Raw genomic sequence first — 16,099 nt, forward strand, 5'->3', positions numbered from 1 at the left:
TCACGCCAACAACAAAAAAAGGAAGTTGGTTCATGAATGACCATATTATACACAATATTACTATTATTATAGTATTATAGGGCCCGATCACTGACTTGGTGTCAGAATGGAGGACCTATAGAACCCCCGCTATCCTCCTCCCCTCTCACCCTTTTCACCCCCTGATCTGCCTGTAAAATAGATTATAGTTTTAAATTATTCATGATATTACATTTACAGATGTCTTTGTCTGAAGATATAATATAATATAATTACTGTTCCCATACTTTTGTTTATTGTCGTGTTGTAAGGACTTTTTCTTGAATCTACTGATGGCTCGTTTAAATCTGCTTCTTTAAATTGATAAATGACCACATTGCTCGGACTACATCTACACGAGCGTTTCAGCATCATCGGCGTCCACACGGCGACCTTTTGAAAACGCATCACATGACATGTTTTATATTAACAATTACTATTTATTTTCATTTACAAAATGATAGGAGCGAAAAATGCCATTTAATAAAGGGGCGCGGCCGGGACCGGGGGGAAGTTCTCACAAGAACTCAAACAAAAGCCCCGTCAGATATCCAAACACATTTGGGGGGAATTGATGACAGAGAGAGTATCTTTTATTCTTCAATACGTATTAATAAAGAAAAAAATGTGTCTCCAGCAGAAAGGGCACTTTTCTCATCCAGGGCAAAAGGGGGAGGAGCTTGAGCACCACGAGGGGTCTATCTGTGCACGTGCCTGTCCAAAGGGCAATTTATTTTTATACATATTTTTTGGGGGTGTTTTATCACCAGATAAAATGCAATTGAATCTTTAAATGAGTAAAATATGTTTTTTTTCTAAATATTTTCTTTGTGTGAAAGCCATTTAAAAATAATAATGCTAAAATTAAAATTAAAAAAATAAAGTAAAAAGTGGGGGGGGGGGAAGCCTTTATTGTGACATTTAAATGACTAAAATATGTTTTTCTAACTTATCTTTTTGTAACAGTCATGTAATAATGCCAAATTAAAATACAAAATAAAAAATTGCTTTTTGTGTGACGGAGGGAGGGAGGAGGGGCTGGGAGGGAGGCTGGCGAACACGCACACATACGCACACGCGCCCGCGCGCGCGTGCACACACGGACAGACGGCAGCCGCTACAGGGAAGATGGAGGACGGTGTGTCAGCGGCGGAGCGGACCTCCAGCCCAGGCCGGTGAGTCCTCCGCCGAGCGCCACTCGGAGCACCGGCTCGCTGTCCGCCGCCTCGCCGGCGGCGCGGGGCACGCGGAGCGGGAGGGAAACGGCTCCGTAGCGGCTGCGATGTGAACCGGGAGGGAGGACAAGCGCGCGCGCGCTGGGGGGCGGCGGCGGCGTATTGTGTCGCGGCTCCGTGTGTTGCCTGTTTGAGGAGTGGCTACCGGGGGAGGGAACCGGCTCGGGGGATTCAGATGGAGGTGAACGCCGTGCCGGTTGTGGAGACCGCAGCGGGGCTGTGTGCCGGTCGGGGCGGGACCGCGCACCGGGTTGGCCCGTGAGAGGCCCTGTTGTTGGCAGGTGCCGAGTCCCGGCGGTCAGCCCGGTCTCCACCGCGGACCGGCCTCATCCCGGTGCTCTGCAGAGGCGGCTGCTGCTGCTGCTGCTGCTGTTGTTGTTGTTGTTGGTGTTGATGTTGTTGTTGGTGCTGCAGGTTGGTGTTGTGCAGTCGGTGTGGGATGCTGCAGCCCGTCGTGCAACAGGGCAACCGGGCAGTCCATGTGCTGCCTCGGTCCAACTCCCGTTAGGATGCAGTCCACGAATGTGTCATTAAGTTAAAACAAATAAAATCAATATATATGTTCATAGTTTATTTTATTTTTTAGATGTATGTCTAAAAAATGTATGTGTGTGTGTGTCTCTGTGTGTGTGTGCGTGTGTCTCTGTCTGTGTGTGCGTGTGTGTCTCTCTGTGTGTGTGTGTGTGTGTGTGTGTCTGTCTCTGTCTGTGTGTGTGTGTGTGTGTGTGTTTGCGTGGCCTGTAAACCAGCCATCAGAGACGTAGTGTGTTGTGTGTGGGTCTAACACATGGTCCGGTGAAGCTGCCTGCCTGCTCTCCCCCCCCCACCCCCCAATGGTGTCAAATCAATTCAGTTTATTTTGTACAGCCCAATATCACTAATTACGAATTTGCCTCAGAGGGCTTTACAATCTGTACACATAGACATCCCTGACCTTTGACCTCACATCGGATCAGGAACAACTCCCAAAAAATAGAAGAAAAAAATGTTCACGGGGAAAAAAACGTCCCGTTAACCTCGTCCTAAAACTCTCGGCGATGTCGTCGCCTGAACCGACTTCCTGTGACGACTGTCACTTTGAAGTGGACCGTCCAGAACCGACGTCAGAGGGTCAGAAGGTCCGGGCGTTGGGAGTGAGGACGCATTGTCGGGCTCCGTCGTCTCGGCGGCTCGAGGGGCGTGGCGGCGTCTGGGTCTGACTCATGGCGGCCGGCAGGCTCGGCACCAGCGGGGCGAAAGAAAGGAAAATCAAGCGAGTGAAGAAGAGTTGGGAGGGTAACCCGTCGGTTTGGGGAAAGCTGTCGCTGCCGGACGACCTCGCTATCTGAGAGGCCGATACCGGCGCTGGATTGGTTATCGCGGGTTCAGAGGCTCCGACGAGGAAGCTGGTGGGTCATGAGTGTGTGGCTCTTGTTGTGTAGCGGGCCTCTGTCTGGACCTGGACCCTCGGTGCCGGTCCAGCAGTACCAGTACCCCCCATCAGCCGGGATGGACCTCTGTCACCGACCAAGGCCGCCTGCTTCAGCTTCAGGGTCCGGGTCCTCCTGAGTCTTTGAGTCCTGGTCGTGTGGCCTCCTGAGTCTTTGAGTCCTGGTCTTGTGGCCTCCTGAGTCTTTGAGTCCTGGTCTTGTGGCCTCCTGAGTCTTTGAGTCCTGGTCTCGTGGCCTCCTGAGTCTTTGAGTCCTGGTCTTGTGGCCTCCTGAGTCTTTGAGTCCTGGTCTTGTGGCCTCCTGAGTCTTTGCGTCCTGGTCTCGTGGCCTCCTGAGTCTTTGAGTCCTGGTCTCGTGGCCTCCTGAGTCTTTGAGTCCTGGTCTTGTGGCCTCCTGAGTCTTTGAGTCCTGGTCTTGTGGCCTCCTGAGTCTTTGCGTCCTGGTCTCGTGGCCTCCTGAGTCTTTGAGTCCTGGTCTCGTGGCCTCCTGAGTCTTTGAGTGTCATCTGTAGAATCCGTAACAAATGTCCGCTGCCATAACGTCTTCCGTAATCAGATGGGAAGGCTCAATCAATGTGTGTGTGTGTGTGTGTGTGTGTGTGTGTGTGTGTGCGCGTGTGTGTGTGTGTGGGTGTGGGGGGGGGTTGAAAGCTTTGTGAATGGACGCGGGAACGGCACCAGACGAGCCGCCTGCACACGGACGCTCGAAGAAGAGATGAAGTCAAGAAGAGGAGAAGAGGAGAAGAAGAGATGCAATCTTACAGATGGGAGTCACATCTGCGAGGTTTCAGGAACCGGAACAGCTGTCGCTTCGCACGCCGCCCGTTATTTATAGCGCCGGCAATTAATCGCATGTACCTGTAAAACCACGGAGGCCGGGGGCGCCATTAGGCCTGTTTTAGGGGGGCGGGGTCGAGGGGGGGTCAACAGCCAGGATTACGGCCAATGAGGTGAGCTCAAAGTAAATGATGCACTTGTAAATTTGTTTTTTTTAATTGTGTTTTTTTGGGGTGGGGGGGGTTATGTATGTATGTGTGTATGTATGCGTATGTATGTGTATATTTGTGTATATATATGTATGTTTGTGTGTGTTGTCTTTTTGTGTTTTTTTATTGTGTATATATATGTATGTGTATATTTGTGTATATATATGTATGTTTGTGTGTGTGTTGTCTTTTTTAAATTTTTATTATGTATATATATATACACTACCGTTCAAAAGTTTGGGATCACTTAGAAATGTCCTTATTTTTCAAAGATAAGCTTTGTTTTTTTCAATGAAGATAACATTAAATCAATCAGAAATACACTATACATTGTTAATGTGGTAAATGACTATTCTAGGTGGAAACATCTGGTTTCTAATGAAATATCTCCAGAGGTGTATAGAGGCCCATTTCCATCAACTATCACTCCAGTGTTCTGATGGTACATTGTGTTTGCTAATCGCCTTAGAAGACTAATGGATGATTAGAAAACCCTTGAAAACCCTTGTGCAATTATGTTAGCACAGCTGAAAACTGTTTTGCTGATGAGAGAAGCTATAAAACTGGCCTTCCTTTGAGCTAGTTGATTATCTGGAGCATCACATTTGTGGGTTCGATAAGACTCTCAAAATGGCCAGAAAAAAAGAAGTTTCATGTGAAACTCGCCAGTCTATTCTTGTTCTTAGAAATGAAGGCTATTCCATGCGAGAAATTGCAAAGAAACTGAAAATGTCCTACAGCAGTGTGTACTACTCCCTTCAGAGAACAGCACAAACGGGCTCTAACCAGAGCAGAAAGAGAAGTGGGAGGCCCCGGTGCACAACTCAGCAAGAAGACAAGGACATTAGAGTCTCTAGTTTGAGAAATAGACGCCTCACAGGTCCTCAACTGGCAGCTTCTTTAAATGGTACCCGCAAAACGCCAGTGTCAACGTCGACAGTGAAGAGGAGACTCGGGATGCTGGCCTTCTAGGCAGAGTGGCAAAGAAAAAGCCATATCTGAGACTGGCCAATGAAAAGAAAAGATTGGTATGGGCAAAAGAACACAGGCATTGGACAGAGGAAGATTGGAAAAAGGTGTTCTGGACAGATGAATCCAAGTTTGAGGTGTTTGGATCACACAGAAGAACATTTGTGAGACGCAGAACAGGTGAAAAGATGCTGGAAGAGTGGCTGACACCATCTGTCAAGCATGGTGGAGGTCATGTGACGGTCTGGGGCTGCTTTGGTGCTGCTAAAGTGGGAGGTACCAGGTAAAAGGGATTTTAAATAAGGAAGGCTATCACTCCATTTTGCAACGCCATGCCATACCCTGTGGGCAGCGCTTGATTGGAGCCAATGTCCTCCTCCAACAGGACAATGACCCAAAGCACACCTCCACATTGTGCAAGAACTATTGAGGGAAGAAGCAGGCAGCTTGCTGTCTGTAATGGAGTGGCCAGTCACCAGATCTCAACCATTGAGCTGTTGTGGGAGCAGCTTGACCGTATGGTCCGCAAGAAGTGCCCATCAAGCCAATCCAACTTGTGGCAGGTGCTTCAGGAAGCGTGGGGTGACATTTCAACAGATTACCTCAACAAATTAACAGCTAGAATGCCAAAGGTCTGCAATGCTGTCATTGCTGCAAGAGGAGCATTCTTTGACGAAAGCAAAGTTTGAAGAAAAAAATTAATACTTCAAATACAAATCATTATTTCTAACCTTGTCAATGTCTTGACTATATTTTCGATACATTTTGCAACTCATTTGATAAATAAAAGTGTGAGTTTTCATGGAAAACACGAAATTGTCTGGGTGATCCCAAACTTTTGAACGGTAGTGTATATATATATATATATATATGTATGTGTGTATATGTAAGTATGTATGTGTGTGTGTTCGTGGGTGTATGTGTATATATATGTTTATGTTTATGACATTTTTGTATTTGTTTTATGTTTCTATTACTAAACGAATATAATAATGTAAGTGACAGCAAACCAATTCTCGCTCACAAGAAGAAGTTTGTGAACCCGCCGGAGGAGCCGCTGACGAGGGGGAGACCGGCGGTAAATAAGAAAGTGATCAACAAAATCCAAGCAGCCTCACAGCAGCTTTATTATTCAAGTAACGACGCTCTAATTTGATGCTACGCCCCATTGTTACCCCCCCCCCGTGGCTCCTCTCTGAATGGACCATTCATCCAGCAGCATTCACTGTCGCCCGTCGGCCAATGAGACGAGGCCGTGCAGCGAGGCTCATGAATATGAAAGGCTGTTTGTTATTCTGAGTGGAAATATTGTTGAAAAGAATGTGAATGCATTTATTTGGTCTCATTTAGAATTTATTTTCACCGTGTGTGTGTGTGTGTGTGTTGTCAGTGACACGTGTGTACAAATTGAAGTTGGGATTTCTAAAAAGCGCATCCTTTCAAATGTGATATGGCGATACGGAAATGGCGACGTGGGCCCGGGCGCTCTTTGAACTGACCTTTTCAAGATGGATCAGCTATTCTCACTTTGAAGCCGTTGCCCGGCAACCCTCCGTGTGTACCTTCAGACGGCGTGTACAACCAGAGGAGTCGCCCCCTAGTGGTCAGTACAGAGAATGCAGCTTCAACACATGAAGCATAGACTTCTATACAACCAGAGGAGTCGCCCCCTAGTGGTCAGTACAGAGAATGCAGCTTCAACACATGAAGCATAGACTTCTATACAACCAGAAGAGTCACCCCCTGGTGGTCTGTACAGAGAATGCAGCTTCAACACATGAAGCATAGACTTCTATACAACCAGAAGAGTCACCCCCTGGTGGTCTGTACAGAGAATGCAGCTTAAACACATGAAGCATAGACTTCTATACAACCAGAAGAGTCACCCCCTGGTGGTCTGTACAGAGAATGCAGCTTCAACACATGAAGCATAGACTTCTATACAACCAGAGGAGTCGCCCCCTGGTGGTCAGGAGAGAGAATGCAGCTTCAACACATGCAGCATAGACTTCTATACAACCAGAGGAGTCGCCCCCTGGTGGTCAGGAGAGAGAACTCAAGTTTAACACATGAAGCTTAGACTTCTATACAACCGTCATATCACACCGCCATCGAGATCCTCCGGCTTTAAGGGAGGATCAAATAAAGCGGACATGTTGGCAGACCTGGGGAAAAAAGGAGCCCCTCGTCACGGCAAATGGCATCTCTGTTGGCTCGGGACAGCGCTGGTGTGTGTGTGTGTGTGTGTGTGTGTGTGTGAGTGTGTGAGACTTGATTCCCCATACTCTTTGGCTAACACATGTGTGTGTGTGTGTGTGTGTGTGTGTGTGTGTGAGACTTGATTACACATGGGGTGTGTGTGTGTGTGTGTGTGTGTGTGTGTGTGAGTGTGTGAGACTTGATTCCCCATACTCTTTGGCTAACACATGGGGTGTGTGTGTGTGTGTGTGTGTGTGTGTGTGTGTGTGTGTGTGTGTGTGTGTGTGTGTGTGTGTGTGTGAGACTTGATTCCCCATACTCTTTGGCTAACACATGGGGGGTGTGTGTGTGTGTGGGGGGGGGGGGGGGTAACCGGCTGAATCCATTGGATGATGTACATTTCTGCCTCCTTGAGCATTTGAGGGTTCACCTTTCTGAAAACGCTCCGTCGTGAATGAGCGTATGAGACGCGCCGAGACGAAGGCTTTTTATTATTCTGTCTTTCTTTCTTTCTTGGATGGATTGAAAGCGCAGCCCGATCAGACGAGCCGTTCACTTCCACTTCATCGAAACACGGAAACCCACCTGACGGAGGCGAGTGGTCTGCTGTGGTCAGCGTTGTGTGTGTGGTGAAGGATGCATCTCACCTCGGGGACGATAACGATGTCACGGCGTCGTCGATACGTCGGCGTAATGAATATACGTTGTTTTTATACCATAAATTAAAATCACAACAGAGATTTATCTCGATGTCGGTGCAGGAAGAGACAAAAAGCCAACCGGGATTATCTGAAGCCTCCGCCTATATAATATTAAAACATTTTACAAAATTACAAACATAAAATGAAAACAGCTACACAACAAAAGAAGGAAAGAAAAATAATGTAATCATATCTTATTGTTTATTGTTTATTTATTGGATCCCCATTAGCTGACGCCTTAGCGACCGCTAATCTTCCTGGGGTCCACAGAAAGGACAAAATACAATACATACAAAAACATACAAAACATCGTGAAACCAACAGTTAAAAATAGTACAACAAAGTAAAAAATAGTGCAGTCAGATGCACAGTGCAGTCGAAGGATAAGATATATGTTATGCAAATCAACTTCATTCATACAAAGAAAAAGAAAATCAGATGACTAAAAAGCAATAGAATACGTCAATATCTTAAATCACAGCGACTTTGAATATGGATGTTTTTCTCATGATAATGATGTAATATTGATGTGATGTGATCTTTCCGTTGCTCTCGGGCAGAGAGAGTGACATCTTGAGGCGTTGGCCCAGGAGACCAGCTGCTCGTGTCCCGCCTCTTGGCGTCGCTTACGCTGTTGCATTATTATTTTAACACGGACCATTTGTTTTCTTTCAGACTTCAACCATTGACATTGTGTGTGTTGGGATATGGATTATGTTTTCGGCCTAGAAACGTTGACATGCAGCAGTTTGCAGAAGGCTCCTCCATCGGGGCGCATCGTGCAGACGCCAACAGTTTAATTCCAATCTATATTCCGATGTTTTTACGCAGGGGTTGTTCCCTTAAAACATGGCGTCAAATATAATAATGCTGTTGACTGTTATCTGTTTTATTGCGTGATACAAAGAGATCTCTTTGTACACACCTTTGTTTCCAACACATCAACAACATGCAGCAATCATTTGCAACCTGGATTTATCCAATGTTCAGAATTCTGTTGTGGGAATGTTTCTCCAGTAAGGGAGCGCACCTGAAAAAGGGAAGCGGGGTGAAACACCAATAGAAGACACACGACGTGCAGTGAGTTGGCACAATGACGCCTGTCAAACTATATTGAGTTGTAAATTATCCCTCTAATACAGGGGTGTCAAACTCATGTTCACCGTGGGCCGCATCAGCATCATGGCCGCCCTCTTAAAGGGCCGGAAACACTTTATAAACTCCTCGAACATATTGTTAAATAACTCTCTTTGCATTTGATTATTGTTTATTTGAGTGTAGAAATATTGTACATAAGAAAATGTCTCTAATATTACAACATGAATCCATTTAATTTGAAACCTTCAAAATAAAAGCACGGGAAATTGTTCTTCAATTTCTTTCAGAAAAGGGATTACATGTCTTTCAAGCCGTCAAGGGCCGCATAAAATGATGCGGCCGGCCGGATTTGGCCCGCGGGCCTTGTGTTTGACACCTGTGCTCTAATACCTCAGAGTGTGTCAGACTATTGCGGGGAACGCTCCCCTACGAGGTCAGGTCTGAATTATGGTAATATTGGATTGTGGGATTTTTGCATTATTGAGAAGTGAGGAAGTACTTTGATTGGCCAATTGTTGTTGGGTAATAGCAGACGCTCCCGTCTGGCTATTTCCTCTATTAATACTAACATAACATCATTTCCACTAATGCTCTTAACATGATGGATGAATGGAATTAGTTGTTACTAAATATACGGAAAACCAAATAGTATTGAAACAGAGACTGAGCTGGAATTGGGCAGGAACTCTAATCAGCGTATTTCCCGGCTGTCAGCCGGCTGCACTGTGCGGGTGATTATTACACTCACTGCTCCGCCCCCCACGGCTCCGATGGAAGTGAGTGTGTAAATCACACACTTCCAAACGAACTCCGTGGGGGGAGAAGAAGGAGGGGAGTTGAAAATGCTGTGGAGACATTCAGACGTCTCGTGCCCTATTTTGCATTTTCAATGTTTTATGGTCTCATGTTTAATGAACTCGGAGACATGCATTGTTAATATCAAGGCAATTTATTTACTTTATTCAGCTGATCAGTCCGTGGATGTGTTGAGGAGAATGGGATGAACACAAACGGACACTTTCCCTGTGGAACACTCTGCCTCTGATTAATAACGACGTGTTTGTCAGGTGGACCTTTTTAATGAAGTCCGATGGAAGCCGAGTCCGCCCACTAAAGTCGTGCATTTCCCACATGCGGCGGTCTGCTGGTCTCGTTCTGTTCCTCCTGCCAGAGGGCAGCAGGTCAAACAGGTTGTGGATGCCGAGGGGCTCGTCTTTAATATCCTTCGGGCTCTGCGCAGACGCCTCTTGTCAACAATTCACGGGTACTGATGACGGTCTGGCCGGCTTTCCGTTGACATCCCACGCCACTTCGTATTCCAGTCGGTATGCTTACATCAGCTGTTCTTTTTGAGCTTTTCTTCCATCCGGATGGAGATGTCTGACGACCGTGTTTTGGTTCTCTGTGTCGAGGGTTAAGCGGTCGTGAGTGTACAGCGTGAACAGGAAGGGGCCCGAGCACACGTCCCTGGGGTGCTCCGGTGCTCACCAACGGAATGAAGTCGGGTCGTCTTACCGAAGCGTGCGACGCAAAAGAGGAACAATTCCTCGTCTGTAATACAGTTCTAAGGAACTCAATTGGATGTGTTTGCTGGTGGTAAGCCAATGAGGGCCCTTCTTTCTGGACTAGAGACTCTTGATTGATTACGGCTCCCACCCCGAGGTAAACCCTGTGCGATGCAGATGCCTTCAATCCTGTTGATACTGTGCGCCAGTGCTCCTGCACTCCACTGCCACTCCCATTCGCATCATTTATTTACAGGAGCGCAAACATTTCAATCAGTGGCTTTTCTCCGAGCCTCGTCTCCATGCGCCACGACAATCAGCACAAACATCACGGGGTTGTTTCCAGCTCTGATCTCCTCCCCCACGTCTCCGGTATTTCCTGTAAAGCCTCCGTCGGCCGGTTCTCCCCTCAGCGGTCGAGCTGCTCGTTCAGTGTAAAGGGAGAAAGATGCAGCGCCTGCACATGAAATGAAAAGGAAGCCGATCAGATGAGGGTCATCACGCTCCGGCCGACTCGTGGTCGCTGTGTTTTTGTTGACTTCCTCCTGACTAATCTCCTCGAATCAGAACCGTATTCGAGACACTCTCGCCCTCCTCACCTCCCACACCACTTTGGATGTTGAGGAATGTGAGTCCGTAGTTTGATGACCGTTCAGACTAATTTGACACGAGGTCTCTGTGAGAGGTGTGGATGACGATTGGTCTTGGGATTTAATGTATAAAACCCAACAGCATCTCTGCTGCAAAGCTCAAGCACTATTCTTTATATCTTCCTCTTCCTCGACGTTTCTCATGAACATATATATGTGTATGTATATGTATATGTATATATAATATATACTTAAGGATGAACTGACGTCAGACTGGTGATATGTGATATTTGCTGTGGTTTTTCTAATTATTGTGAATCTATTTTTTGGTCAGTTTTTTGTTGTTCTTTACCCTTTTATTCCTCCTTTCCCTTTATTTTATATCCTTAAAGTCCTGTCTTGTTAATTTGTAAAATCCAAATAAATATATATAACAAATAATAATTAAACAAAACTTTTTTTTAAACAGGAAGTCAGTGGTAAAGTAGTAAAGCCCGCCTCCTGCTTGATTTGACTGGCGCTGAAAAGTTGGAAATATTTTTCACTTTTTACGGGCGTCTTAAGAACGGCCTGTAAAACCTCTGAGAAATTCCGTATTGTCTGAAGACGAGGGTTTTGCAGGCGACGTCATTTGCAGCGTATGGACCCTTAAATTGTCCTCGTTCCATCGCAGCCGACGTGTTCCCTCACCCTCGAGACAGAAATCCTCAACGCCGTCTATCTGGCATTGTGCGGCGGTAAACGGACCGTAGAAGTCTTTCCTCGTCTTCCGACCACTCGAGGCGCTTTAACACGACGTCGTTCCTGAACACCTCTTCGTACGCCGATGCCTGGAGCCGCCTCCCCGTCAGCAGCGACTAACATTCGCACGCCGTCGGCAGCGCGCCCGGAGACACTCGGGGTTAAGCGATTCGCCCGAGGACGCGGCGGCGTGGATCAGCGGAGCGGGGAATGGAACCGCCGATCCTCTTGATGAAGGACGACCTCCGCTCTGTCGCGTGACTTTCAGGGTTCACGCGGCGCAGGTCGACCATGCCGCGTGAACCTCTCACGCCGTTCCCAACAGAAAGCGTTTCTTCTCCTCTGCAGGCTGCACTACCAGAGAAAGGAGGATTTTTTTTTTTACTTGCATTCGTGTAGAAATGTAGAAATGCCCCCCCGACGGCTCCAGATATCGAGGCGGTGCGACCGCGGTCCAGAATGTTGAATCCCGCCGCGTCGTAACATCAACGCGAGCCGCCACAGCTCCACTCTCCCGGGGAAACGACACGCGGCCGAGGCGATGGAGGCGGGAGGCCGCCGCTGCACCCCGGAGAGGTCACCTCCTCGTCGGCTGCCCTTCCACAGAGAGCAATTACCCAGTGGTTTCCATGACAACCAGCAGCCCTGCCGTCTGCCTGCGCTCCGAAAACCGAGAGAGGGAGGGGGAGAGGGAGGGGGAGAGGGGGGGGGGAGAGGGAGGGCGAGAGGAAGCGTCGCGGCGCTCCGGCCTTCACGTCATACTTTCTCCTCTGCTGAACGGACCCAACATGTGACATTTTATAATAATATGTTGTTATGAACGTAACAGTGAATCCTATCCGTGGTCGTCCTGATACCACCAGGTTGCCGGTTCGACGCCCGCTCTCCCTATTAGTCTGCATGTCAAAGTGTCCTTGAGCAAGACACCGATTTGAGAACATGAAGGTGCCCTCTGGAACCGAAAATGGTTCTTCAGAGTGATGCCATAGGAGAACCATTTCTGGTTCCACAAAGAACCTTTCAAACCAGTGTTCTTTAAAGAACCATGTCCTTAAAGGGTTCTTCAAAGAACCTAGAAAGGTGCCTTAAATGAAAAAATGGTTCTTCAGTCGGTGATGGTTCTTCGTAGAACCACAAAACCTTTTCAGGAACCATTTAAGAACCATTACTTTTCTGCGCACATATCACAAGCTGTTGTTGTTGTTGTTGTTGTGGTTGTTGTTATCTCGCAATCAGAGCCGATCTGCTACGGCAAATAAGTCATAAAAAAAAAATAGAAGTGTTTTTTACAGCGTGAAAGTAAGAAAGGTTTGGACCGTGACCTTTGAGATGACCTTCAGGGAACGTTCCCCGGGGATTCTGTAAAGGCCACACAGAACCAACCTCCTGGGAACGTCCCTAGAATGTGTTCTGTTCAGGGACCGGTCCGTGAAGGAGACTTGTTGGCTCGGGGAGGACGTTGACATGCCTCCCTGTTTCCAAGACGATAAGTGATGATGAATAATTGATGTGAGAACGACGGTCAGTCCAATGAAAAGATGATATTTTCTTTATAGATTCTGTCTGTTTGATCTGAACTATTGGGTCAAATTCACCAAACAGTTTTCTTGTGATGGGACTTTCACTCCATCAGATCACAAAAATACAAATGTTTAGCTCCAAGTTGTCATTATGCTCTTTTTTGTTTATTTTAATGAAGCACAATGTTTCTACGGGCTGGTGTGACCCTCCGACCTCCTGGACAGACGGTATGTCGATGTTCAAGTTTGTTTTTCCACATGAGGTTTCGGTTTAGTCGTTTTGTGTCTTTGTTTCGTTTCAATTTACTGCGAGAAAATTAATTTCCCTGAAAACGTAACTGAGACGCTTCAGTGGAACGAGGATCGGGAGACGGGGCTGAAACGGTCATGAGCGGCACATGTTGACGGAGCGCCGTGTTATGACCTGAGAGGTGCTCAGTGTATCCTAAACGTCCATAAGGAGAGAGGAGAGGAGAGAGGAGCTCAGTGTATCCTAAGCGTCCATAAGGAGAGAGGAGAGAGGAGCTCAGTGTATCCTAAGCGTCCATAAGGAGAGAGGAGAGGAGAGAGGAGCTCAGTGTATCCTAAACGTCCATAAGGAGAGAGGAGAGGAGAGAGGAGCTCAGTGTATCCTAAGCGTCCATAAGGAGAGAGGAGAGGAGAGAGGAGCTCAGTGTATCCTAAGCGTCCATAAGGAGAGAGGAGAGGAGAGAGGAGCTCAGTGTATCCTAAGCGTCCATAAGGAGAGAGGAGAGAGGAGCTCAGTGTATCCTAAGTGTCCATAAGGAGAGAGGAGAGAGGAGCTCAGTGTATCCTAAGCGTCCATAAGGAGAGAGGAGAGGAGAGAGGAGCTCAGTGTATCCTAAGTGTCCTTAAGGAGAGAGGAGAGGAGAGAGGAGCTCAGTGTATCCTAAACGTCCATAAGGAGAGAGGAGAGGAGAGAGGAGCTCAGTGTATCCTCAGCGTCCATAAGGAGAGAGGAGAGGAGAGAGGAGCTCAGTGTATCCTAAGTGTCCTTAAGGAGAGAGGAGCTCAGTGTATCCTCAGCGTCCCCCTCAGCCTCTCAGCCTCTAGCAGCGTCTCTCTGGTATCTCATTGATTTCTAACATATTTAAGGTGGAACACTTTCTGTGCTTCTAAATCTGGAGCCTTTTTTATCCAGTTGTTTATTTCAGTCACACTGATGTGTAAATAGAGACGTGAAGCCAGCTGCCTGTCTTATCGTCTCCCTGCAGAGGGAATATCTGGGTTACAGCGTCCCTCTGACTACCTGAGTTGTACTGTGTCTGTGTGTGTCTGTGTGTGTCTGTGTGTGTGTGTGTGTGTGTCTGTGTGTCTGTGTGTGTGTGTGTGTCTGTGTGTGTGTGTGTCTGTGTGTGTGTGTGTGTGTGTGTGTGTCTCACGCGGGGATGGACGTCCTCAGAGTTAATATTTGCATTTAACAAAGACAGAAGAAACAAATCTCATGCAGCACAGGAGTCTGTCGGAGCTCCCAGAATGCATTGCTGCACTCTTATTAGTTAGTGAGCTTTTCTGAAATGTGTGATTGGTAACACTTGTCTATAACGCTTTATACACGTGTATAATTATCGTAATCTGTTTATAGCACTGTATGATCATAGTTATAAGCACACATGCATATCCTGCTTCATAATCATAACACATACAAAAACATATAATGTCTCATAATATTTCATATTTGTTTGTCATTCACTGGATCATTGTGTATATATAATGCATTATAACCACTGGTCACGGTCGTTGTGTGCTTTAAGTAAAGTGAACAAAATGAGATTAAATCTATGAATAACAACAACATGTGAATTTATGGCTTTTAAAACATTTTTTTCAATATACAGCTGTGATTATAATGTCTGATGAAAATATTATAATGTATTTCAATTCTTTGAATTATTAACACTATGTGGTCCTTGCAAAGCATAAAGACTATTTGTGAATGCCTCACCACAGGTATGAAGGGCTGTGAGTAGATGATGGTGCATTAAAGTCTCTGTTCATAAAGCATAAAGACAGGCGGTTACCGCGGGTTACCGCTGCTCTGCTCTGCACACGGCACTCGGGTTGTAATCCCACTTCTTCTTCTCTGTTCCAGGTCGGACTTCAGAAAATAAGACGACTCCGAATCTAAAACTATCGTGCAGCGTTCCCCTGATCTGGTGAGTCCCCGTCAAACTACAGTAGTTACGGTAATAAAAGATATAAGATATAACGTGCACTTTATTGTCCCCACGTCACACATTTGTCCTTAAAAAAAGACGTGTCCCTTCATGAAATAGTAATATATTATAAATATTAATATTTATCATCATGTGTTTCAGTGATACTATTTGTATATATTCTTTCATGTTTTATATATATTTTTAATAGACTATTCTTTGATGGAAGATAAAGCTACCTAGTTTCCACTTTCCCTTATAATATTTTGAACTAACTAAGAAGTTGTGATCATCAATGTGGATTATTAAATAATTCAGTTTATTTTATAGAGCCCAATACCACAAATTACACATGATCCTCAGAGGGTTTTACAATCTGTAGTTTGCAATCTGTAGTTTATAATCTGTAGTTTATAATCTGTAGTTTACGATCTGTAGTTTACAATCTGTAGTTTACCAGCTGTAGTTTATAATCTGTAGTTTACCATCTGTAGTTTACAATCTGTAGTTTACAATCTGTAGTTTATAATCTGTAGTTTACCATCTGTAGTTCATAATCTGTAGTTTACAATCTGTAATTTATAATCTGTAGTTTACCATCTGTAGTTTATAATCTGAAGTTTACAATATGTAATTTACAATCTGTAGTTAACGATCTGTAGTTTATAATCTGTAGTTTCCGATCTGTAGTTTATAATCTGTAGTTTCCGATCTGTAGTTTCCGATCTGTAGTTGCTTTGTGCACCGCGTCATCACCACTGGTTCATTCCGCTCATCCTGTGGAATGATTTCCAGTGTAATGCTCGCTGCCGCCTCTAGGGGGCGCTGCCGGGGCTCCAGACTGCTCGCCCGGTTCCAGTCCTCTCCGTCTGCTCGGCTCTCGTGTGTGGCGGCCTCTCCCCTCCCTTTTAATCAGGCGGCGGTGCTGTGG

General features: G+C 46.2%; 1 protein-coding gene across 1 annotated transcript in view; it reads left to right on the forward strand.

Moving 5' to 3' along the window:
- Positions 1-1,104: 1,104 nt before the first annotated feature.
- Positions 1,105-16,099, forward strand: part of apba1a (amyloid beta (A4) precursor protein-binding, family A, member 1a) — a 30,700-nt gene continuing 15,705 nt past the window's right edge. Inside the window, exons 1-2 of the mRNA XM_056418358.1 lie at positions 1,105-1,193; positions 15,105-15,168. The gene's annotated coding sequence lies outside the window, so the exon portion shown is untranslated. The remainder of the gene's footprint in view (positions 1,194-15,104; positions 15,169-16,099) is intronic.

The sequence above is a fragment of the Pseudoliparis swirei genome, chromosome 7 (assembly GCF_029220125.1).
Source record: "Pseudoliparis swirei isolate HS2019 ecotype Mariana Trench chromosome 7, NWPU_hadal_v1, whole genome shotgun sequence".
Classification (NCBI taxonomy): domain Eukaryota; kingdom Metazoa; phylum Chordata; class Actinopteri; order Perciformes; family Liparidae; genus Pseudoliparis; species Pseudoliparis swirei.